Raw genomic sequence first — 2458 nt, 5'->3', positions numbered from 1 at the left:
CAGATCAAGGCACTGCCTTTGAAGCGGAAATCTTCAAGGACTTCTGCAGCTTTTACCGATGCAGGAAGATGCGTACTACACCCTACCATGCTCAAACCAATGGTTATCAACCTGCTCAGGACTTTACCCCATATTCCAGATGTGGCCTTACAAGTGATTTATAGAGGGGTAACAATACGTTGGGATCATCGGATCTAATCTCCCTTTTTATACACCCTAAAATCTTGTTTGCGTTAGAATAAACAATAACATCATAAAGGTATAGCAGTACCGTTTCAAAGTTTCGGTGTCCCAAGCAGCATTCCATCAGCCTCTGGAAGGTTCCTGGCAAATTGCACAGCTCGAAGGGCATGCTTTTGAACTCGCAGAGACCCATCGGGGTGGCAAAGGCGGTCTTCTTCCGGTCTGCCTCAGCAACGGACACTTGCCAATAGTGACTAGTGAGATCAAGGGTAGAAAAATAATTTGCAGTTGTCAATGCAGCTAGCTATTCCTCAATACAGGGGAGTGGTGCTGTCCTTCTTCTTTAACAGGACCAACGGAGCTGCCCAGAGGCTACAACTGTCACGGATAACCCCAGCCTCCTTCATGTTGCTCAACATGTCCTTGGTACACTGGTAATGTGCAGGTAGATTTGGCTTATATCTCTCTTTGATGGGTGGGTGTGCACTTGTGGGGATGTAGTGTTTGACCCCTTTTATTTTTCAAAAGTCTAGCGGATGTTTGCTGAAGACTTGCTCGTATTCTTGCACTAGCCTGTAGACCCCCTTCTTGTGATGTGAAGGTGTGGAGTCAGTGCCTACGTGTAATTCCTTACACCACTCCTCTGGCTGACTTGGTGAGCTGTCACTGAATGGGTGGGCTGAAGCAATGGTGGATGCTGCTGTTTGGATAGCATGTGTATCTACTGAGAACAGCTTATCAATGGTGGCAAATCGGAGCAGCTTAATCTTTTGCTCTCCGCAGTTCAACACTCTCATGGGCACTCTTCCCTTCCATATTAATGAATAAAACTATGATGTAAATAGCATATAGATACCCCACAAATGCAGATAAAAGTAGGTTATGGGAAAAGGGGGAAGAGAGAAACAGGAAAATAGTGGAATAAAGTATAACTTCCAGGTGGGAGAGGAAATGGCAGCACAGCCAGTGGAGGTGAAGCAAGGGGAGCCTGCAACTAAAGAGTTGAGAGCGTTATCACATGGTGACTGAGCCTGATTGTAACGGGAGCATAGAGGTGCCGATCCTGTCTTACCTGCGTTGGTGTAGAAGTGGGTGTCCTGTGGTGGAGTCAGCTATGTGCAGTGGTGGCCGTGGGTTCTTTTATGTGCGACCGTAGTAATAGCTGTGCCCACTTCCTGTATGGGAGTGGAATGCAGTGAGGCTAATGGAACGCACGCCTGCGCATTTGTGTTTAACGTCGCGCATGTGCAGAACGGAGAAAAGGCTGCGCTCACTTCCTAATGAAAGGGAGTGAGACGCAGCTGGGAAGGGAAGGGAAAAGATTAGGGTTTGGGGATGATGAAAGGGCTTTCTACGGGCAAGGATGGCAAAGGGTGGCAGTGACGGAAAGTTAGGCAGATGGTCCTGTCCTGTCCTGTCCGTCCGTCTTTTTGTATCATGAATTGGAAAGACTGCAAGGGGGAGGGGAGGTGCTTGTGCCCAAAAGGAGGAGTTATTCAGATTCATTGCAGTGGGCGGCGGCTGCAAAAAGTACCATTCTCCTTGTTTTTGCTCTGCAAAACAGCCTTTTCAAGGGTTTGGCTTGGGTGACAAAATGTCTTCTGTAGGCGTGGGTTTGTCTCCCTCTCCCTAAGATGTGTCCGGTATAGGCCAGGGTGCCACTCAAGGCCGTAACCAATTCGGGTTATAGCTTCTCGGCCTTTTGGCTAAGATCAAGTGTAGTTTCGGAGGACGCTACCTTGGTCGGTACTGGAAGGTGCCTGGGATTGCACGTCTGCCGGCCTTGAGGGAGTGTGTGCGCCTTCTGGTGACACATAGCCCTCTTGTGCCTGGACGGTTCCCAGGCAACGGGAGGCGATCACCTTTGTTATTTTGAAGTCCTACTGATAAACAGAAAAAAAAAAAATTAAATCTGTTCTTATCAGTTTAATATCTGATACGTCCCCTCTCTAGGGACCATATATTAAATGGATTTTTAGAACAAGGAGATGGAAAAAATCTTGCTCTGTCCACTCCACGCATTGACCTGGTATTGCAGTACCTCCAGGACCGGTGCACCCCTTCTTAACCGAGTTTCCAAAAGCAGAACTCAATTCACCTGATTCAAATGAGCCTCATTAGTGAATTGAAAGAAAGCAAAAACTTTATATGCACCTCAATTTGGCCAATTCACTTTTCACACTTTCACCCTTTTTTTTTATCTTTCACACCTTTTACTTGCTTTATTGATGCAAAAGCTGTGCCAAATAGCAAACTCATCTCCACTCAACTTGAC

The 2458-nt window shown here is 46.9% G+C and overlaps 1 pseudogene; it reads left to right on the top strand.

Moving 5' to 3' along the window:
* The first annotated feature begins 2040 nt into the window (after positions 1-2040).
* LOC142286884 (U2 spliceosomal RNA) lies at positions 2041-2246 on the top strand (annotated as a pseudogene).
* The last annotated feature ends 212 nt before the right edge of the window (positions 2247-2458 follow it).

Source organism: Anomaloglossus baeobatrachus, unplaced genomic scaffold (genome assembly GCF_048569485.1).
Source record: "Anomaloglossus baeobatrachus isolate aAnoBae1 unplaced genomic scaffold, aAnoBae1.hap1 Scaffold_70, whole genome shotgun sequence".
Lineage (NCBI taxonomy): Eukaryota > Metazoa > Chordata > Amphibia > Anura > Aromobatidae > Anomaloglossus > Anomaloglossus baeobatrachus.
This window is presented reverse-complemented; position numbering and strand designations above follow the sequence as displayed.